Genomic DNA, 24,197 nt, shown 5'->3' with positions numbered 1-24,197 from the left:
TAGACGTATGCTGATCAGGCTTCAGGCCAGATTACAGCACTGAAACTACTTTTCTTCATATAGTAGATAATGCCCTTCCAGCCCTAGACCAGGACAAAACATGTTTCTTAATTCTTCTGGACCTATCATCGACGTTCGACACAGTCAACCACGAGAAGTTACTAGACGTCTTGAAAATAGGATGTGATTAGGGAGAACAGTCCTTGAATGGTTTAAATCCTTCCTTCGTAACTGCTCCCAAAGATTCTTAGCTAATCGAAAGCTATCCAATCCTTGTCCAGTCATGATCGGGGTTAACCAAGTTTCATCTCTCTCCCCTAGGCTTTTTAACCGTTATCTGAAACCGTTAGCTGAAATTCTGCGTATCGCCAACATCTCTTTCCACATGCATGCAGATGACACACAAATACGGATCAAAATATCATCTCTAGAAGGCATCAAAACAGTTAATGAGGCTCTAAAGCTAACTATGAAATGGCTTGCTAGCAACCAGCTCAAGATGAACACACAAAAAATGGAATTCTTGCTAATCTTCCCCCATAAAAGTTCAACTGACATACTGGAATGGACTAACTCGATCACCAGGCTGAACTGCACCCGACCATAGTGGACTCAGCCAAATCACTAGGAATCACACTGGACAAGAATTTGAATATGAGAGCCCACATCAACACACTAGTCTAAAATGCAAGGTTTCATCTGAGCTACCTGAGAAAATTAAAAGCATTCCTAGATACATCAGACCTTAAAATGGCAGTTCAAGCACTAGTTATTTCCAGGATCGAGCACGGATGTTCTACCCTCTTCAGACTATGCAACATCTACATGACTCCCCTAAAAGCTTGCCTCAATGCAGCTGCAAGAATCCTAACAGGTTCAAAACAGTTCGACCACATCTCTCTGCCCCTCAAAGCGCTGAACTGGCTACCCTACGAAGCCAGAATACAGCTCTAATTGGCCTGTGTCACACACAAAGCGTTACACTCTAACTTTCCAGCATATCTCGCACAGAAAATCCTGGTCTCTGGAGGAGATAGGTACTCCCGATCTGCCTGGGCTTTTGTTCTGAAACCTCCCCTCTTGCCTGAGAAAAAAACATACAACAGAGCTTTCTCTGGGTACTCACCCCAAATCCGGAACTTGCTGCCACCCAACGTCAGAAGAATGCAGTGCTTGGCTAGATTAAAAAAGGAAGCAAAGACTATCCTAATGGGCAAATTCCTTCCTTAACACTCTCAGTGCATATACAGCTCAGCTGCCTAGCAATATGCTCTCTTCTTGACCTCTACCAGTGTATGCCAATCTGGACTTACTTGATGTAGCTTTTGCAATGTCTTGTATCACGATTGTTGCTATTTCCTTTGACTTCATTTGTACCTCACTGTCACTTTATGGGGCAGAGTCTGGTGTTGTACAATCTGTCTCTGTTCCCGCTAATGTTTGTTTTTCTCCCTTCAGTTGTACCCATGTTGCCTATTCCCTCTCATTGCAATATTCTGTTTATCATGGCAAAACGTGCACATGATTTCGTCTGTTCTGAACTTTTGCAAACATCTTGCTTAGTTCTGTAAAGCACTTTGATACCTTAACGGGTCACATTTGCACTTTCAAAAACACTAAATAAATAAATAAATAAGGAGCATTTCCTGAGAAAGAGCATGCGTGGGATTTGGAGGTATGTGAAGAAGAAGTTGGAGTTTCTCAGTGCTCGACCTCTTTCTGCTCTTGATAGGCTGGTTTCTAGGTATTTATGTTTTTTGTGTGAAGAGCTTTGTGGATGATACAAGCTGTTTTGAAGATGCATCTTCCTTCAATGAGAAGCCACTTGAGTCTATTGAAGGCAGGTGAGATAAGATCAAACCATTTAGTTCCTGTGAGGAGCCTGGCAGATGCATTGAGAACAGTTCTTAGGGGTGCATGGTGATTTGTTGGAGTTCCAGTGAGGATGGTGTTGCCATTGTCAAGTTTCGAGAGAACTAGTTATTGCGCTGTCATCTTAAGATCATCAGGGGGAAAAAATTGATTGATTTTTTTTAGATCTTTAGTGTGGCTCAGTTTTTGATGTGCTCTTTCATTGACATGTTTTTGTGTCGGATGATACCCAAGGACTTTACTGAGTTAGAGAGTGAAAGAAACCAGTTTAGGACATCTGAATTCTTGAGCTTTTCTTGGATAGCTGAAGGCTGATTTTTGGGGAGAAGAATAGTAGTTCTGTCGTGTATTTCTATAGGTTCTGAATCGATCCCCCTATTCCTGACCCTATTCTGGTTAAACTACCTAGCTAGTCAACTAACAGTCAGCCCATGAGGCAAGAAATCCCCCATGATGCAGATACCGTTATCTGACGCAGTCACACTACGGCACAGGAACGTGTTATCTGATTAGGTCATAACGCTTGAGATCTAATTAGACAAGCGACATTCCTCCAGCCCCTGATAAGGCATACGACGTTCTCATAACAAATCAAACCTATGACAACCTGGATAATCCGTGCGGCCATTGTTTTGATTTCACAGAGAACTTTAGTAAAGAATGTGCTAACGAGCAAGTCGTATGACATCTTTATTGACGTACCTATGTCCATCCTTACGTCAATCCCGGCACCTTTAAGGTATAAATATTGCCGACCTTGCCCTATGCAAACACACGCGTGGTGACAAGACGGAGCAGCCACCCTTGCCGAAGCCGAGAGCAGAAGCAGACCCCGCAGGCAGCAGCCCCGCCTTCCTGACGCGCTGAGAGACGCGCTGCTATCTCAAGCCGAGAGACCCAGCACCGGCGCTTCCGGGTAGCCCTCGCAGGCAGCCTGGAATATCGAGAGCAGAGAAAGAGATACCATTCCTCACTCATCCTAAATTCAAGGTACAGAACTGAATAACCCCTCCTAGAGAATTCTTTAGTTATTCACTTGGCAAAAACAAACTTAACTTAAACTGTAACTTTCTATTCCCGCCCACGTATTAGACTTAGGTCAGGTACACGGGGTAGGCGTATTTAGAAACACCAGTTGAGTACGTTTAGTCAAATGTATATGTGTATGTAAATATATTTTAATCATTTTAAACATCATATGGCTCAGAAACCATATCAATGTTTTTACAGTATTATTTTATACTATTGCTTTTAATGTATGCACTTTACTTAACTATAAGTATTGCAATAATATCGATCCATTTCTCTTGTACGAGAAAAGAGACTGATCAATAAATAACATCTTTTATTGAACACGCCCGTCTCTTCCTTTTCTCTACATTCTGATGAGACTAAGAATGCACGTACTGACTGAGTAAAATAATTGCCTTGTGCTCACACGACTCTGGAGATTGACTCTTGATTAGGGGAGAGCAAAGTTGTCATGTTCTATGGTTGTCAGAAACTAAATCCCTTCTTGTCTAATCAGGGGAGTTAATTCCTTCCTTGAACATTCGAGAAAGTTTCTAGCGAACTCTGAGCTTAGCTGGCAAACCCAAAAATTAAGTCTAGTATCGACAGTAGTAGACCTAGTTAACGTCTGGCCTAGGCCTTTACTGCTGTAGGTACTATTCCAATGCGCAGAGCCTATTGGGAAAATAGGAGCTACACTACATGGCGCCCAACGCGTTTGGAAAGGGCGATAAAACTAACGTAAGACATTTAGAGTAACTCAGTCGTGCTTTCTCACTCAGACCCCTTTTCCCAAATACTCCAAAGACGTCTGGAGTGGGTGAAAGGTTATAATATCCTCCAAAACCTCGCAGGAGGGAACTCCTATGTATGGTTCTTGGTCTAGTCAACGTTGAAGGATAAACAGTTCCAAAATATTGTGCATCTAATCTCTGTTTCCATAAAGAAACCTGATCTACAAATAAACATAATACCATCCTGTCAGCAAAATGGACAGCGATGAAGAACGAGAGGTTACTAGATTAGCTACTGAAATAGCAGATGCTGATGCTACCATGCAAGCAGCAGACGCGGATATAATACTCATTCCGGTCGCCAAAAGGAGATCTATAACCTTAAAACTTATAGAAAATGGACTGACACCTAGAGGTGGCACAGTCATATTCGTAATCGAGGCACACGAATATCGGCAGACAGAGGTATACTATACATGGATACATTTTCCAGCAGCTAATACTATAACAAAGTACTTCCACTATTACAAAGTAGAGGAACCTCCTAATGAGTACACTCCTTTCGAGGAGGTGGAAGTACCACTCAAATTCCAAGAGCATTTGCTCTTATTTGATGGCGCCCTAAAACATAATAATCACATTACAAGGCTCGGTCCTTTAGGAAGACCAGGAGCAACGTGGCCGGTCCTAGCCGGATACACACCATATCCAGACATCGAAAGAATGCCTGCAGCAGAGCTGCTAATACAGCTAAAACAACTACTAAAAATTCACAGACAATTAGTTCAGTATGTAATGCGGACTTCAACAATTCAGCCAGCGATTAAACTTCCACAGCTGACCCCTCACCAGGGGAACACAAATAAAATTACACCACAGAACATCCAATCCTGCCTAGGTAAAGTTCCAGCTAAACGGGAACAAATACCATTCTGGTTGGCACAGAAAATTACCCAAATAGAGGCGGTGTTTCCTGACACCACCCCATTAGAAAAACACAGAATTCTGACTATATGTCTCCCAATGGGAATCGCACCACACATTGAGGACTGTGACACTTGGGGTACAGTCTTTGCTTCCATCTACACAAAAACGCACGGTGTTCCATCCATTTCGGTAATATCAGATGTGCTAAAACAAATTCAAGATGAATACGGTCCAGAACCTGCTTTAACTCTTGGTATGAAATTACTAAAAGACTTCAAGCAGGTTTCGGCTATATTACTAGCCAACATAAAGGGTGAAGCAGCAAACGTGGCGATCCGCCAGAGGTTAAAAGAGACAGATATAGCAGACCAACCAGCTGAAATTGCCAGAATCATAGAAAAATCCTATGAAGAACTAGGCAGAGATAGTCTAGGTGGAATACCAGTAAAACCGCAACTGACTACAAGTCCAGAAAAAATATTTTTTAATAATAATAATTCACCAAAAAAGAACTGGGATGGAAACAAACAATCCAATCCTAAAGAAAAGAAATTCCAGTCCAGAGGAAGGTCTCCTAGGCGAAGAGAGAAATCTCCAAACCCGAGACAAAGGTCACCCCAGAGTGAACCCTCTGGGAATAGATATAACCTTAGAAATAGGGATAATATTAAAAAACCTGATAGATATCAAGACATTGATACACGTCCCTCTCAATCTTTTCAGACTTCCTCGCAGAAATCGGAAAGAAGAGGACGATCAGAAGAGCACGCCAAGTCCAAAGACAAGGAACCTGCTCAACTGAAAAAGAAATTACAATTTCCCAAAAAGAAGGTAGCCAGTATCAAGGTAGTTAACAATGCCGAGAATACTGAGGACACAACTGAAAAACGGAGAATGGGCTCAGACAATGCTAGACAGCGCAGCAGAGGTGAGCATAGCTCGCAAAGTCCTTATGAATCATCTGGAGACAGTGGACACGAATGAATATCTTCAAGTGGAAACTGCAGATACCAGAGTTAGCAAGCCCCACAAAATATACGAGATAACATTACGTATAGAGGGAGATAAGACTAGGAAAATAAGGGGACTATTTTGGGATAACCTATCCAAAGGCTATGACATCCTTCTAGCTGAAAAAGACTGGCCACCAGAGTTTGTCAGGGAGTGCCCTCATGGCGAAGAAGTAATTATGCCTGCCTTCTCGAATCAAATACCGATTCATAAAAAATATACACTTGCTAGAAAGTGGGCAGTGGCCTTAGCACCTGCTTTATATAAAAATCATGTAGGATGGGATGAGGATTCTCCTCCTCACAAAATCCAGTTAAAATCACAACCTACTGCACAAAGGCAGTACCCAATTAAGCAAGAAGCTAAAAAACAAGTAAATGAAATACTAGATCAACTAGAATACCAGGGGGTGATTGAAACTTGCACCTCACAAATGAACAATCCTTTGTTTCCGGTCTCCAAACCAGACAATTCGTACCGTCTAGTTTTGGATTACCGACACCTTAACACATGTTGCAAAACTTTTGCAGTGCAAAACTCACACAGTGCTGCACTAATGAATAACATAGTGCGCAAAAAATACAAAACAACCTTGGACATCTCCAACGGATTCTTTTGTCAAAACATAGCACCAGAGAGCAGATATTTAACTGCATTCTCAGTAAATGGCACTCAAAACACAATTCTGTCGGTTAGCCCAGGGGTACAAGAATAGCCCGGGGGTATTCTCAGCGAGAGTAACAGAATTACTACAACAATATGATGATGAAGCATTATCTTATGTCGATGACATTTACTTAACAGATGATGACTTGGATACTCACTTGAAAAGAGTGAACACCATAATACTTGGGTTCGCTGCAGAGGGTTACAAATTCAACTTCAAAAAGTCCAGAATTGCCCATCTGACGGTCCTATTCTTAGGATATGAGTTATCAAGTGAAGGTAAAAGCCTGGCAGACAATTTCCTAGAGAAATGTGCCGTAATCCAAGCTCCTAAAACACTAAAAAACCTACAGTCAATTCTAGGCTTCCTAAATTTCGGAAGAACATATATTGCAAATTACGCAGAAAGGGTCAAACCCCTTTATGATCTAATTAAACCAGACTTTAAAAGATCCAGTTGGACTCAAACACACACAGAAATTTTGAGATCCTTACAAACAGACATGCTAATTAAAACAAAATTAGAAACCCGTGATAATACACGCAACCTTGTGATCCGAGTCATCCCAGGGAGATGCGGATTCACATACCTAACCTCTAATGAGGGAGATAAGGTACCAATTGCATTCAAATCACATTTGTACACAAAAGCTGAACAGAGATTGTACAACAAAGGAAAAATTGTTCAAGCAGTTCAAACCGCATTAGCTAGAGAAAAAGACATAGCTGACGGTAGACATATCACAGTCAGAACAGCTGAATCAGCCTTTGAGGCATTAACAACACCGTGTAATTTACCAACAACAACATTGGATCCAGAATGGTTACAATAGGTAAATTCAATCACAACGGACAAAGTATATTACTTCTTTGATCCAGAACTAGAAGAATTGAAAAATCTAAAATATGAAAAGACGTATCCTCTGCCAATCGACATTCTGCCTCTACGACATTACGCCTGTGTAATCTATACAGACGGACATGCTCAACCCTCCGTTTGGGGAGAACATGCATACAATCCCACATGTGAGATTACAAAAGAAGTGTGGCACGGAGGTAAACTAAGACCTCTATTAACAAAATCACACTCAGTAGAAACTAATTCAGAACTACAAACTGAAATATTAGCTTTGAAAATGGCGCTAGATAATGCGGATCGCGAATTCCCGACACTTATAGTGTCAGATTCATATTTCTGCGTCAAAGCATATAACAAGGATTTGCAGACCTGGATTCAGAACGGTTACAAAGATGACACGGATGCACCAATAAAGCAGAGACTGCTCTGGGAACAGGTAGCTCTTTTGAAAAAAGAACTACCAAAGACTCACGTGACACACTCACTGAGTCACCAGCGTGATGGCGTTCACGTTGTAGGGAATTCATTGGCTGAAACAGCCGCAGCGGCAGCCAGTAAACCGGCTCCCGTAGATCGGAAAAAGCGTACATTAAAATACATTGACGGCGAAACATTGCTGGCGGTGAAAACGTCATCAAAAGGCGACTGCTCAGCGTTACCGATCAACTATCCACTCAATTACACATACATCATAGATGCAAACTCCATTCCTTTTGCTCGAATCCCTGGAGTGGGGGATAGAGTGATTCCAAACATGGACAGGAGAAACTTGTTAATCGCAGACGCACACATGGGCGAGGGTCTCAGACACCATAAATTAAAAGATTCTCTGGAAGAATTACAATCACGGTACTGGTGGCCAGGCATGAGCCTGCACTACACCATGTTTGTAAAAAACTGCCCAAACTGCAACAGAGATCGCAGTGGGGAGAGAAGCTGTTTAATACCTCGTCGTATCAAGGCAGATAATATTGCCAACAAAAAGAATGGCTTGCGATTAACATATACAGGCTAGTTTCCACTTATAATGTAGATCCACAGCACTCGGCTGACGTCCGGACTGTTATACAAGATTTGCGAGTCTAAATGGCATATACGCTAAGAGCATGCTACGTTCGACCATTTTTTTCTTTTTCTCAGGCAATCCAGCCTGGGGGGGGAAAGAATGGCCAAATGAGCACAGCCCAGCGGGAATCTTCTCACTTCCTTCCTGAGGGTATGGGATGGTGTAAAGAAAAAACCAAGACAGAAAGCAATCTATAATAGAAAGGATATTAGGTTCGGGAGCTGGGTGGGTCAAACATCTAATAAGTGTCCAACGTAGTCTAAATAACTTGCCAAGAAATTCTCTGAAGGGATTCAGTCCGTACGAATTATTATTCGGAACTAGGATGTTGATCTCTGACCTTGATAGTCAGACTTCAGTGGTAACAGAAAAAAGCTTTGATGTCAAAGACCGTTTGGCTATTTTGCAGGACTTAAACAAAACAAGAAAAGACCTGAGCAACATACAGTTGAAACAACAGCCAACGACCACTGAAGATTCACCACCTGTCCCAGCAAGACCTGTCTGGATTCCAAAAGTCGGGGATCTAGTCAGGGAGAAGATCGCGGTAAAGAAGGAATTTGGGCCTTCTTACAGAAAAGCAGTTCCTGTCTTGTCTGTCAACGGGACAAGATCAGTTGTACTACCGCCACTTGCTGGAAAAAAGGAGAACCGAGTTGTATCCATCGACCTGGTAAAACCACAACATGTGGCCGATAACAAACAGTAGGCCAAGTGGACTCCCAATAAGTAGCAGAACACCAAGGTTTGCTACCAGTACAGAGGTTCTATCAAAAAGGCTCATCACATTCGAAACGCCTACAGAAGAACAACAAGGACTATGCAACAATGCAATAGAACTAAGACCTCTGAAAACCCAAATAAAAACATTTAGCAGAGACAGTACCAAGTGAAAATGCAAGAAACAAAAATCCTGAACCAATTGGAACAATTGATAGAACTGCATCTGGTTACTTCATCAACTTCGATGATTCCTCTGACGGCTTCAGTGAACAAAAGACACAGCCATCACCAAAATCCTTTAAAGACAAAGCAAAGGAACTTTTGAAACAACTAAAAGAAACATATCTGATTTCTCCATGGATTGAATTTTGGGTGGGTTTTGGTGCATTTATCCTCATACTTTGGCTCATCATGGTATTTACCTTGGGACGCTTCATTGAGGGAAAATATGCTAAAATGGACACAGCAAGTCAGAACATCAACTTGGTCCTCAAACCACACACATCTTCACACGTCGAGAAACGAGAACTTTCTTCAGCCAACTTCACAGCAATTCCAATACCTGGTGGGGTAGCCTGGGACAACACTGACTATGAAATTTATGGTCCGGTCGAGATCCTGAAATATCCACACCAAATCAAGATCTCCTTGAGTGACTTTGCAAAACCAAACTCATTTGCTGATGATTGGGACTTTGAAAGTATTAACAATATGATGTCTGACTTAGTAATGTCTGCTAAATTTACAAAACATGATTATTTGCAGGGTTCTACAAATTATGACAGCATGTACTGCTATAACCATTATGGTAACCATTTCTTGCATAAATCTGCACAACCTAGAAATGTTTTAAATTTTAATCAATGGGAACATTGTGCTACACCTCCAAAAGGGAGCTCAAGAACCGTGTATGGCAAATATTCATATTTTTCAGGTTTTAACACAAGTAATGCGGAAACATTTTATTTTAAATTGTCAAACAAGACAGGGACCAAAACCATGATAACCAACACAAAATTGATTTATTCTGACTCATTCTTTGAAAAAATGAATACTTTTGGATTCGATTATTGGGACAAAAATGTTGATTTGAAAAGTGTTTGGGGGACGAAAGAATGGCAAGTACAGGGTTTAGAAGCTTTGTTTAGAGCCTGCATGATCCCAGAACAAATGATATTTTTAAATGACACTGTTCAACAAACTACCTGTCTTGGCTTAGCCAAAATCAAAGATTTAAATAACCTGTCTATTCCAAAGCCAACAATGTTTAGCAATAACTCTGATACAGATGAAGAAATAGACATAAACCATATACTTAACCAAAACAGAACACATCCTGATTGGAAACAATGGTTGATCTGGCCCACAGATACAAATAACTGTCAAGATAGATTCCTGAATAAAACACAGGGTTTCAAAATGACCAGGCCAGACCCTAGATATCCCCAAAGACATCACCCAGGGATAATAACAACCTACAGTGTGGGCAAATTATGCCTTCAATGGCTACAAACTTCCACACTGCCTGAAATTAAGCAACACCTAACTTTACTTACTGATGGTGCTGACTTGCGTGATTTCATACTGGGACCACGCAAACAGCGTCAAAAGCGTTTCATAGCAGCCTCTGTATATGCAGCATACAATGAGGCCTGGAAGGTTACTCAAATTGAGACAGCAGAAAGAATACGGGAAATTGACCGTATTAATTTGGAAAAATCACTTTCTGTAGTGGACAATGGGTTAATGACTCTGTCCTCCAGAATTTTTTCATTGGACAGCATTGTGTCTTCAGCAATCGATATATTATCGCAAGACTTACTGTTATTACAACATGGTCAGTCACAATTGCGTTCTATTGTACAGCTTGGCTGGACGTTACAAAATCTGCGTTCAGGCTACGTGCCGTGGCGTTTAATCAACACAACGTCACTATTCCAAATCTTTAACCTTACTGATAGACAAATCGGTATGGCGCAGAAGGGTGCTGATTATACAATCTTGAGCATTGAAAAACTAGAAAGATTACCAATGACAATGTCAGAACGTCCTGTCAGTGAATGGATAATCCACGGAATCATAAATATTCCAATCTCAACCTTCAGGTTTCAATACTGCCAAAAATATATACAGGCTGGCATGTACGAGAAATTGGGAAAGGGGTACCTTAAAACAACATGGAACCTGCCCTATTCACATGCATGTATCAGTAATAAAGGACAGAAAGTGTTTCTTAGTGGCAACAATTGTGCTATGTCACTAAGCGGCACGCTTCTATGTAACGGTATTAGTTTGCACGGAGCCTGTGAAGGGAATTCATACAACCTTTCATGTCACCAGCAAGGCGCACCTGCAACTGACATAGAACCATTCTTTCAAAGACTCTATAATGGGAGTTACATTCTTATTGTAGACCGCAGATGTTGCAGTCTTATGCCCGGGACTCCTTATCTCGTCACTACGACAGCGAAGGTCAAGTGCTGTGGACGTTCTTTGTTCCCCAGCTCCTTTCCAGACAGGGAGGCAAGGGCATGGCCCAGTTTGAAAATTACTTCTATTCGAATAGACACTTTAAGCAGAATGAAAACAGTGCTTCTTCAGACGCCTACAAGGCTCACGTCATCAAAAGAAACGTATGATCTACAAGTCGCAAGGACGACTGCAGAGATACATACATTATTATCAACTAATTCCCCCGTACATTTCGCGGAAATCCTGAGCGAAATCTTAAATATTTCTGATACCACTGGGGTCTCAAAGGTATTTAAGACAGTATTTTCGATGGCATTAACACCATTCAAAGCCATACTGGGTATTTTTCCAGATTTCGTCCATTCGATTTTTGGCGGACTTCCCCTGATCCTGGGACTAATTGCAGGAATCCTATTCCTAGTCCTTATTTTTCGTTATGGCAACCCATGTCACAGATCAAACTCTCGCGACAATGGAAGATACGATCCTAGCCATTGGATACCGGGACCGGATATCAAAAATCCTGGGACTCTCCCGGCTTAGAGACCTAAACATGACTTGGTTTCTATCATTTCGACCAATGTGGCAAAAGTGTGTTTTACCTGTACTAAGGTGTCTGCTATGCGGAGAAGAATGCGTGTTAGACACCTGTCTGACGCTACAATCGGATGCGCCGGTGGATGCAGATACACTGCTGGTTCCTACCAAGGTTCACGCACTGTGCTGCCCTCAAAGGCTGCCAATTCTGATGACGGCATTCCTGGAATCTTCACCACTGCGATTGAAGAGTAGTGAAGTTCAAGATGAAAGCAGCATCGAACAGGTACGACCTTCTGTCAGCAATGCAAATCAGAATGTCAATGGAGACAATCATGCGCACGAATGCATGGTTACCCCTATTTCCGACTTAGAGGAACTTTCCCATGAAGCTGTTGACAGTTTTTTCGAAAGCCTGAATGATATGATGTTCTCTCCGGAACAGAAATAGAGACTTTTGAGTAAACTCGCACACGGCGTTCCCTGAATTCGGCCTTCAACTTTAAAAATAAAGTCACATGAACAATTACAATCCAGTTCACGGACAGCAACTTTTTTCAGCAAGCCCCTAAAATATTTTTCTATATATTTTTTCCCGGGACACTGATCTTCTGCTTAAAGTAAGAAACTATTCCTAGAGAACTAAGATTTCTATTTTTTTAGATACTTTATAGACTTTATATAGACTTTAGCTGCCCGCTGGTATGTTCACAATATATTTTATGTGATGAAATGGTTTCGACTTTTTTTCTGTATAGCCATATTAGGAGCCATTTCATGTGTATTTCTCATATACCAACAAGCAATAACGCATAAAATGCGTGTTTACTTTTGCATTTAATTCATAGCTTAAGTGCATACAATATATATGACTGCAATTTTTCAGTATACTTGAAAATTTCGAAATGCATTTATGTATTTTGGGGTGGTAAGGTATACACTATACTCTATAGTATGTTGTACTATGTTATACTATGCATAGATTAGTAGATATGACCATAGTTAGCGTGGAGTGGGTGTCGTGTATTTCTATAGGTTCTGAATCGATCCCCCTATTCCTGACCCTATTCTGGTTAAACTACCTAGCTAGTCAACTAACAGTCAGCCCATGAGGCAAGAAATCCCCCATGATGCAGATACCGTTATCTGACGCAGTCACACTACGGCACAGGAACGTGTTATCTGATTAGGTCATAACGCTTGAGATCTAATTAGACAAGCGACATTCCTCCAGCCCCTGATAAGGCATACGACGTTCTCATAACAAATCAAACCTATGACAACCTGGATAATCCGTGCGGCCATTGTTTTGATTTCACAGAGAACTTTAGTAAAGAATGTGCTAACGAGCAAGTCGTATGACATCTTTATTGACGTACCTATGTCCATCCTTACGTCAATCCCGGCACCTTTAAGGTATAAATATTGCCGACCTTGCCCTATGCAAACACACGCGTGGTGACAAGACGGAGCAGCCACCCTTGCCGAAGCCGAGAGCAGAAGCAGACCCCGCAGGCAGCAGCCCCGCCTTCCTGACGCGCTGAGAGACGCGCTGCTATCTCAAGCCGAGAGACCCAGCACCGGCGCTTCCGGGTAGCCCTCGTAGGCAGCCTGGAATATCGAGAGCAGAGAAAGAGATACCATTCCTCACTCATCCTAAATTCAAGGTACAGAACTGAATAACCCCTCCTAGAGAATTCTTTAGTTATTCACTTGGCAAAAACAAACTTAACTTAAACTGTAACTTTCTATTCCCGCCCACGTATTAGACTTAGGTCAGGTACACGGGGTAGGCGTATTTAGAAACACCAGTTGAGTACGTTTAGTCAAATGTATATGTGTATGTAAATATATTTTAATCATTTTAAACATCATATGGCTCAGAAACCATATCAATGTTTTTACAGTATTATTTTATACTATTGCTTTTAATGTATGCACTTTACTTAACTATAAGTATTGCTATAATATCGATCCATTTCTCTTGTACGAGAAAAGAGACTGATCAATAAATAACATCTTTTATTGAACACGCCCGTCTCTTCCTTTTCTCTACATTCTGATGAGACTAAGAATGCACGTACTGACTGAGTAAAATAATTGCCTTGTGCTCACACGACTCTGGAGATTGACTCTTGATTAGGGGAGAGCAAAGTTGTCATGTTCTATGGTTGTCAGAAACTAAATCCCTTCTTGTCTAATCAGGGGAGTTAATTCCTTCCTTGAACATTCGAGAAAGTTTCTAGCGAACTCTGAGCTTAGCTGGCAAACCCAAAAATTAAGTCTAGTATCGACAGTAGTAGACCTAGTTAACGTCTGGCCTAGGCCTTTACTGCTGTAGGTACTATTCCAATGCGCAGAGCCTATTGGGAAAATAGGAGCTACACTACAGTTCAGTCTTCTTGGGGTTCGACTTAAGGTGGCTGGTGTTCAGCCATGTTTTTATCCTAATTGGTGTGGCATTTAACTGCTGGATGTTGCTGTGTGATTTTATTTTGTAGTAGAGTTCGGTGTTATCAGTATATTTGTGATATTTGACCCCTGCTTGGTTCAGAATTCCTGTGAGTGGTTCCATGAGAAGATTAAATAGGGCTCGGGAGAGCATTAAACCTTGGGGTACACCTTGTGAGACTAGCGCAGGTTTCGAGAAACAACTGGTGGTTTTTAATTTGTTGAGAGCTATGTTGCAGATAGGATGTGTCTCATCTCAGGACTGTGCGATTTACACTGGTATGGTTCTTGAGCGCCTCAAGGAAAGCTGGATGATTTACTGTATCAAATGACGCTGATATGTTCAGTAGGATTAGGAGGCAGGAGTCACCTTCATGTAATGATCTAGGAATATCATCTGATATATTCAGTATCCCAGTTTCTGTGCTACAGCTTTTCCTTAATCCTGATTGGAATGTGTTGTGGAGGTTGAATTCCTCTATGTGTTGGTTGAGTTGTCGTAGGACACACTTCTCCATCATTTTAGCAAGGAAAGGTAGATTGGAAATGGGTCTGAGGTTATTGAGGCCTTTTATGCTCTGCCCCTGGTTTTTGGTGAATGGGTGTGACTTGGCCTAGTTGGAGGGAGTCCGGAGCATGGCCTGATGAAAGAGAGGCATTGATTATTTTAATCCAAATTTGGGAGATGATATGGTTGAGGTTCTGAACTAGGGTGGATGGTAGGGGATCCACAGTGTGGGATGTGGCCTTCAAGTTTGCTAATATTTTGAAGACTTCTTCTGTCATGGGTTGGAAGCCTGTCCACTTAACATTGTTTTTCAGTTGTAGGGGGTCTTCACTGTCTTTAGTTTTTCTTGTGTCATTCCAGTCTTTAGTTCAGTCTTAGGGGCTCATTTCTGTGGAGACCTGTATATCAATGGAGCAGGCAGGCTGAGTTGTCAAATTTGTGTCAAGTATAAGAGATCATTACATTTTTCCAACTTTGACCATGAGGAAGTTGGCAATTTCTTCACAACATATATTGGTGTCTGTTGTTTCATGCTGGGAGGCATGGCTAGTTTGTTGTTTTATGAAGTTGAAGATCTCCCTTTATCTGTTCTTCGCACTGTCAAGTTTGTTGTTAGAGAATGTGGCTTTTTCCCTAAAGATGTGTTTCTTGTAAGAGAGTACGGATCTTAGGAGTGAGAGATGTGCCAGTAATGGCATCTGTCTCCATAGTCTTTGGTCTGTCTTATTTGCCTCCTCTTGTTGATAAGGTCTGAGTTGAACCAGTATCTAGATTGGCTTATTCTACTTACTGACTTGGTCAAAGACATCAGGCATCACTGAGCTACAGTGGGTGTAAAGGAGAGGCTGAGAGTGAAATTTGGGGCTGATCATGGATTCCAGTTCCATTAGTGAAATTTGTTTGATGTTCCTTGCCCAGTGCATGGTTTTCTTGGATTGGGCCGGGTAGAGTATGGGGTGAGCCTTGAGGCTGGACAGTATTAGATGGTGGTCAGTCCCTTCAATGAATATGATGGATTGAAGAGTGACAAGCTCACTTCTGGTAATTATTGCATCTATCACCTTTATTGTGTATCTGTTCATTGCAGAGTTGCTTGAGGTCATTGATTTCAAGAAGGTTTATTAGGTTACAGACTGTGGGATCTTCTTTGTCATTCCAATGTAGGTTGAAGTCGCCCAGGAATGCGTCATTGGTTTCAGTTAGGGAGAACTGTGTAATTAGGTCTGTTAGTTCTTCGGAGAAGAGTGTGCGATACCCAGGGCAGTTGAAGATAGTGGGGAATTTCATAGGAGTAGAGCCTTTAGTTGTTCAACTCCGAGGTATTCGAAGATCGAATAGTTTGTGGTCTCTAGGGAGTTGAGTTACATTTCTATTTTGTGTATGATCCCTATCCCATCCCCTATTCTACCTGGTTTATCCCATCTAATAATAGTATAGGCATGTGGTGTAAGCAAGTTAGGTATAGGGCTTGAATGTTCGTCAAGCCAGGTTTCCGTTTTAGTCCACATGTATAGTTTTGGTTATTACTGTGGTGTGTTTCACTGCTGATCTACAGTTAAGTAGCATGCAGATAATGGAGCTAGAACTATTTGTCATTGTGTGTATTGTCCGGATTCTGGTGTATTAAGAAGGCACCCATCTTTGTGTTGGAGAACCTGCTGGCCATGTGAAATGGCTACATGTGCAGGGGAGGGGATTTGTATTGACTAATGCTGCTCACTTGGAGTATCTGTTTTGCCAATACCAGCCTACTAGGTAGGATGATGTTCATGCAATGGGGTCTACTTTCAGTGAGTAAGCTGCCTCCTTTAAATGGCACCCTCAGATGACTGACAGGCAAATACATACTTTGGATACCATTACAAAATTCTAAAGAGACAAGGTAAGGATTCACTAAAAACATCTTTGAAGTTTTAACAAAGAAAGTTCCAGGCAGCAAGCATTGGTCATGAAATTGATACAGGCAATAAGCAATAAAAAAGCCTATATTTCTATTTGTGGGGACTCCACAGTGGTAAAGATACTACTAGTAAATCTCTTTGTGAATAGCAAACAGTCATGAACTTATACACAATTTTATGTTTTCATTTGTGAACCAGGTCCTTAGGCTTCAGGTCTAAACTAAGACTTCAATTGTGGCTGCACGCAGTGTATGACATCCCAACATAATAAAGGCTTTGAAAACTAAAAAAAAACTAAAAAAGTTAGACTTCAGTTCTAAACTTAGACTTCAGGTCTAAGTTTACCTTTGTGAATTGGGAATCAGGCCCCTTATTGAGGCATGCTTAAGCACTTCTAGTGGAACATGGAGGGTCATACAGGCTGCCCTCAGGACTCCACACCTCCTGGACATTGGTATCATGTGGGAGTGTGGAGAATGGACTTAGAAGACAAGGTCATAATGTCCTGGGCCTTGATTCAGGCCCAGTGACAAATGTCCTCCAAGCACATGTAGGAGAACTTATCTCACTGGGTGTGAACACCCACTGCACTGCATCGCAAGCTGATGTTGTGCCAGATTTGGCCCTGTCCTGCATTACTTAGCTGGATCTCTGGACAACCAAAAAGCTGGGAGTACTTTTGAACGACCTCTTCATTAATTATGTCTCATTGGGGAGGATTTCTCCACATGTCCCTTAACTATGTGGAGGTCTAGGTTATGGTAAGAAGCAGCAGATTAGAGGAGGATGTTGTAGTAGTAATGAGAGGATGGCTCTGAATGTCCACAGCATTTCTGACTACCTCTTCCAGTAAGTCATTTCCTGTTGCTTGTGGTAGACAGAGGGCACCTCCCCAAATGCAGAGTCTCCGCCCAAATGAAAGTCAGACACTTCACATGCAGAAGTGAACACTACAAATGAAGATAAGTCTGCCAGCAGGAGGTAGACCTCATGCATGTAGGTATAACACTTATCAATTGATAGAACTATTGACAGAGATTGTTTGTGTGCCTAATGTATGTGAGTTACCAACTGCGCCGACGACCTCGCTTCACTAAAGAAACCCCCAGGCAAGACTAGCAACAGAAAAACCTCATGGTTCACAGACGCCCTCAAAATCGCAAAGAAATCATGCCGAACCCTCGAAAAAGCATGGCGCCACAAACGGACATCAGAAAACATGACAGCCCTCAAGAGTGCCACCCGCGAATACCACCAGATGATCCGTACCACCAAAAGGACATCGTTCAAAGAGCGGCAACAGCAAGGAACTCTTCAACATCGTCAAAGAGCTCTCCAACCCCAACGCCAGCAACAACAACTTCACACCGTCGCAAGACCTTTGCATCTCCCTCGCCACTTTCTTCCACCGCAAGATTGCAGATATACACGACAGCTTTGGGCCCCGACTCCGCCTCCAGCCACCAAACCAACGACCCCCACCACCAGCCTCAGCGCATGGACCCCCATCAGCATTGAAGACACCACCCACGTCATAAACACCATCCACTCTGACTCCCCCTCCGACCTATGCCCTCATCATATCTTCAACAAAGCCAACACCACCATGGCACCCCAGCTCCGGAACGTCATTAACAGCTCCTTCACGTTAGCCACATTCCCTGAAAGCTTGAAACACGCAGAAATCAGCACCCTTCTGAAGAAACCAACAGCGGACCCTAAAGACCTCAAGAACTTCCGCCCCATCTCTCTTCTCCCCATCCCGGCTAAAGTCATCGAGAAGACCGTCAATAAACAGCTGACTGCATTCCTCGAAGCAAACAACTCGCTCGACCCATCCCAGTCCGGATTTCAAGCCAACCACAGCACCGAGACCGCCCTCATCGCAGCCACCGATGACATCAGGACCCTGATGGACAACGGAGAGAAAGCCGCTCTCATCCTTCTGGACCTCTCGGCAGCCTTTGATACCGTCTGCCACCGCACCCTAATAACCCGCCTCTACAACACCGGAATCCAAGGAAAGGCCCTGGACTGGATCACATCGTTCCTCTCCGACAGAACCCAGAGAGTCCGCCTCCCTCCCTTCTGCTCCGAGGCCACCAAGATCATCTGCGGCATACCCCAAGGCTCCTCACTCATGAGCCCCCTCGCCACCATCGCATGCAAACACAACATCAACATCATTACTTACGCCGACGACACCCAACTGATACTCTCCCACACCAAAGACCCTTTCACCGCCAAAACCAACTTCCAGGACGGAATGACAGATGTCACAGAATGGATGAAGCACAGCCGTCTGAAGCTCAACTCGGACAAGATGGAGGTCCTCTTCCTCGGACAATCCCCATCGGCCTGGGACGACTCCTGGTGGCCCACGACGCTGGGCACTGCACCAACACCCACAGACCACGCACGCAACCTGGGATTCATCCTGGACTCCTTCCTCACGATGACCAAGCAAGTCAACGCAGTCTCGTCCTCATGTTTCAACACCCTGTGCATGTTCCGAAAGATCTTCCGGTGGATCCCCACCGAAACCAGAAAGACGGTCACCCAGGTCCTCGTCACCAGCCGACTGGACTACGGCAACGCCCTATACGCAGGAACCACAGCCAATCTTCAGAAACGCCTTCAGCGCAGACAGAACGCCTCTGCACGACTCATCCTCGACATCCCTCACCACAGCCACATATCCGCCCACCTGAGAAACCTACACTGGCTCCCCATCAGCAAAAGGATCACCTTCAGGCTGCTCACCCACACACACAAAGCGCTCCACAACATGGGCCCGAAAACCTCAACAGCCGCCTCTCATTTTACACCTTCACCCGCCATTCCCTCCCCACACACCTACGACTGACCCAGGACCATCTCACCTTCAGGAAACACCTCAAGACCTGGTTATTCGAGCAATAGCGGCACCCCCCCTCCCTACAGCGCCTTGAGACCCTCACAGGTGAGTAGCGCGCTCTACAAATGTATTGATTGATTGAGTTACAATTTCAGCATGTGTGACCAAAAATATTAGTGTACAATTACTATGTGAGATTTGCTACTTAAGAGTTGTTAATAATAAGTGTTTTGAATGGTATAGATAATAAAGAAGTACATTCTTTTTCATTAGAGCTTTGCATTATGTGAAATAAACAGAGCTGTCTCGGGGGAGGTATATGTGGACAGTTTTGTAGTAGTTCACCATTCATCACTGACTAAAAATATAAATAAATGCAGCAAGCAAACTGGCAGCTAAAGAAAAGAAATTAATTGACTAGTTGATCCTGCACCTAAATACCCTGATCTCTATTCCTGTACCATCCCAGGTACCTGGACATGGGCAAAGATCATGGTAAAGATCTACATATAATAGTGCATAGCTACGTCAGCAGATGTGTCCCAGCTCTGGGGTATCAATCCTATAACCAGAGCACGAATGTGAGAATCCTACTCTAAATTAACCTGAAAATCATGTTTTTAAATTCTTGCAGAAAACTATTTCAGATTTTGTTTGCCTGAGCCCGAGGTGTAAGGAGTTCTCAAGTCAAGTCCAAAAATCTTTATTTCGACAAAATGCCATAAAAGAACAAGTAAAAAGCATAATTAAAACAACACATTTCAATTGCACATTTGTTAAAGCATATTGGAGCCTATTGGTATACATTTAAGGAGACAACAAGTATGAAAAAAGCACAATTATGGTATACATCATAATCCAAGAATAAGTAGTAAGAGAAGATAAGGCCATTTTTGATCCCTATTATACATGAAGAAGAGTAAACACATGATTAAATACTTTAAAAAATCCACAAAAAAAAGTATTTTGATGTTAAAAACATTTAAAAGAAAGAAAATATTAAAACTAAAATCAATTAACATAGCTCATGGGAGATAAAGAATAATTTCCGATGGATGGGAATTTGATATGGTCTAAGAGTTTAAATGGATCCCGAACTTTAACTCTCTATAAGATATCTTCAAATATTCCACATTGCAAGCAAGAATTTAGAGATTACAAAAACAAATGTGACTCGTATTTGTACTGCCTAAAGTCCTCAGCGTAATGTCTAATTCCCATATTTCTGCACAACTGGAGCACCCATTTAGACCTTGGCCTACTATAAGCAGGACAAAAGAGAAGAACATGAAGTTCAGACTCTTCTGTCAACAAGCAACCAGGGCAATCCATTTTAGGGTTACCCTTCCATTTGTTTGTAAAAACTCTAAGAGGGAGCACGCCATGTCTAAATTGCAGAAATAATTTCTTAGCTAGAAGTGGCTGAATGATGTCAAATGCTGGTACAAGCTCGTATTGGAATTTTACATCCAAGAACTTAGAGGTCATCGTGCAAGGGTTTGTGTTGTGCGTGAGGTGAGCTAAATTATATTCTTTGATAGCTAGTTGAAGGATTTTTTGGGAGATAGAGGAGCAGGACTCTTCAGGAGAAAGACACATATTTGCCCTCCCCATTGCATAGCATGTATTCCGAATGTAAGACAGCCATTGGATGTTCCCTGCTTCTAAAATAGACATGACGTCCTTCAACTGCTCCCTATAATCCACTAGTTCAGGAGTGCTCCATAGGCAACGCCAAAATCGGAGCGGCCGAGAGGCAATTATATCAGTGATCAGATCAATCGCAATATCCATTCTCAACGGTATTAGAGGAGTACTTTTAGGTCAGTTCAGTAATTGCCGTAGAAAAGTGTTCTCTGTTACGGATAACGCTTTGGAGGGGGACAGTCCCCAAATCTCCGCTCCGTAAAGTGACGCTCCCCTAGCCTGTATTTTATAAATTTTCGCGGGTGGAGCTATCACTTTTTGGGTACAGTTTTTATATACTTTTAAGATGCCCCCAATTGACTGTGTGAGTTTTAAATTGGCTTTGTTCACTTGGGTCTTCCAGTCCATCTTATCGTTAAGGGTAAGGCCCAAGTAATCAAAAGCGGACACCCTTTCTAAAGGCCTTCCTTCAATTTGCGGCTGTGGGAAGTTAGTTGTATTTGCATTAAAAACATGCATTTCGTTTTTTGGAGATTTATCTCGAGGTTCCTATTCTTGCAGAATTTGCTAAACTCCGCAATACCCGCTGCATGCCCATTGGGGTTTTGGATAGTAGCAGCGTATCATCTGCGTACATTAACGCAGGGATTTTTTGATTCGCCAACCTTGGTGAGTCTATATCTTTTGTTGCCAGCAGAGTCTCAATTAAACCATTTAAAAAGAGGGAGAACAGGGTCGGCGCAAGTACGCAGCCCTGTCTCACCCCTTTCTCTACTGGAAAGGGGGCTGTTAATTCCCCTTTCTTACCAAATGTGATTCTCGCATATGTGTGCTGGTGCAAACGTTTCAACATGTGGCATAAATACAAAGGTGCGCCCAAATCCTGGAGAATACCCCATAGCTGATCTCGCTGCACCAAATCAAACACAGATTTTAGATCCACGAAGTTTAGATACAAGCTGTCACCCTCCAAAAACACTGTTTTCCAGTGGATCAATTGCAGTCTGAAAATCTGGTCAATTGTAGAGATCTTGCTTCTAAAACCAGCATGTAAAGGTGTTAAAATATTATTTTCATCAATCCAAGACTGCAAACGACCCAAAAGGACATTGGCAAATAGCTTTTGAGTAACATCAATATAACTTATTGGGCGATAATTAGCCGGGTTTAATGGGGAACCTTTCTTGTAGATCGGAATAATCTCAGCACCTGGCCGGGTCTGGGGTAGGTCCATCCCTTGAAAGATGGCATTAAATAAGACAGAGAGGTAGGGTGCCCAGACAGAGCCTTCACTTTTAAATAGATCACCAGGGATTTTATCCAGCCAGGTGCTTTAGCTGGAAACATCTTGCCTAGCGCTGTGGTGCCCTCTTTTATCGTACAAAGGGGGGCTCTGGTATCCTTAGAGATAATGTTGGATATAGGGACCTTATGTAATACACCTTCAGCCATAGGACTGGAGTAGAGTGCTTGGAAGTGCAATCTCCACACTTCCTCCCCCAAATTCGGTTCAATTGCTGAATTACCTTTAGTCTTTCCAGTTCTCACTAAATACCAAAAGGTTCTCATTTCTCTATTTTCAAGAGCGAGTTTTATATCTTCCCATTTCTTACGCTCCCATAGGGCTTTAGATTCTTCTATTGTTTTTTTATATATAGCCCATGTTGTTTTGATGTATTGGTGTCTTTATCTTTCACCGCTAACACCAAAACGGACTTGGCATCCCTGCAAGTTTTGTTGTACCATGAATACCTAATCTCAGGTTTGGGGAAATCTTTGTTTCTCCAGTATAAAAGTGCTTAGCTAGTTTAGATAACATTTCTTGCTAGTTATTGCTTAATTCCTGTAGATAATCAGGACCTTGAACCTTTACTGCCATTTGGAAGGTGAATTCCAAACGTGGAATGATTTGTTGGTATAAGGTGGCCACTTTTTCAGATGACTGTGCAAATGCTCCCTACCAGATTCTTCTACCTCCTTCAGATACTACCAAATCTGGGGCAGATTGAGCGTGAAAATATTGATCTCGCCCGTCTTTTGGCAGTGTTATTTCAAGGACAAGGGGGTTGTAGTCGCTTTCACAGCAAGGATTGACCACAAAGTCAACGGTTCTATGGCATAATTCCACATCTAAGAGTATATAATCAATGATAGATGTGTGGCCCGACTTATTATAAGTGGTATTACCCGGGTTGTCGGAAGGAAAGCGACCATTACATGCCCTTAGCAAGTTGGTAAGAATAAATGAGTTCATCTGGAGGACTAAAGGGGTCCAACCTCTAACCTGGTAAGAATTGCATTTGGGAATAGACCAGGTCGAGTCCTCCTCGCTGGTCATATTACCGCAGAGGCCAGTTAATGGTTCAAAGTGACAATTAAAGTCACCCCCAACAAGTATGTGAGGGGATTCCGGCAGAGTGTGCAAAAATGTTGCAAGACTGTCTAAGAGCTGCAATGTAAGCCCCTGTTTTACTGGTCGTTGGTATACATTAATAATAGCAATTTTAAGTTTGTCAGTAAAAGAGAGGAGGATGCACTGAATATCTGGGGAGAATGTATCTATGGATTTTATATTACAGCCTAAATGTAACCCAACCCAGATACAAAGGCCACCAGAAGGTCTCCCCGTAGGTCCCTGAGCAGCTGGTATGGAATATGCAACATAACCTACTGTATATAAATCCTCCCTGGACCAAGTTTCCTGAAAGAGGCATATCTCATGCGCATCTATGTAAGCTCCTCAATCTGGAAGGTCCATTTTTGAGTGGAGCCCTGCTATATTCCAGGATAAGATCTTAGTGTTCTGTATTAAAGACCCACCTTGACCAGATACCTGGATTGGAATTTGCTCATACCATCCCGCCTCCGCCTGTGTGTTGGAATCCAGGTTGTTTACTGCAATTGGAACAAGTCCAAATGCCCCTTCAAATGAAGTGGTCTCGGAGCTATTCCCAT

The sequence above is a fragment of the Lissotriton helveticus genome, chromosome 8, assembly GCF_964261635.1.
Source record: "Lissotriton helveticus chromosome 8, aLisHel1.1, whole genome shotgun sequence".
NCBI lineage: Eukaryota > Metazoa > Chordata > Amphibia > Caudata > Salamandridae > Lissotriton > Lissotriton helveticus.
This window is presented reverse-complemented; position numbering follows the sequence as displayed.